The sequence below is a fragment of the Terrapene carolina genome, unplaced genomic scaffold (assembly GCF_002925995.2).
Source record: "Terrapene carolina triunguis isolate 2854851 unplaced genomic scaffold, T_m_triunguis-2.0 Scaffold596, whole genome shotgun sequence".
Taxonomy (NCBI): Eukaryota; Metazoa; Chordata; order Testudines; family Emydidae; genus Terrapene; species Terrapene triunguis.
This window is the reverse complement of record NW_020664947.1, coordinates 27,241-27,614: the sequence shown is the minus strand read 5'-3', so window position 1 is coordinate 27,614 and position 374 is coordinate 27,241.

Genomic DNA, 374 nt, shown 5'->3' with positions numbered 1-374 from the left:
GGCTCATTCACCTGCACATCCACTAATGTTATATATGCCATCATGTGTCAGCAATGCCCCTCTGCCATGTACATTGGCCAAACCGGACAGTCCCTCGCAAAAGAATAAATGGACACAAATCGGACATCAGGAATGGTAACATATATAAGCTTCAATCTCCCTGGTCATTCTATTACAGATTTAAAAGTCACTATCATTGAACAAAAAAACTTCCAAAACAGACTTCAAAGAGAAACAGCAGAACTAAAATTCATTTGCAAATTCAACACCATTAATCTGGGCTTGAATAGGGACTGGGAGTGGCTGGCTCATTACAGAAGCAGCTTTTCCTCTCCTGGAATTGACACCTCCTCATCTCTTATTGGGAGTGGACT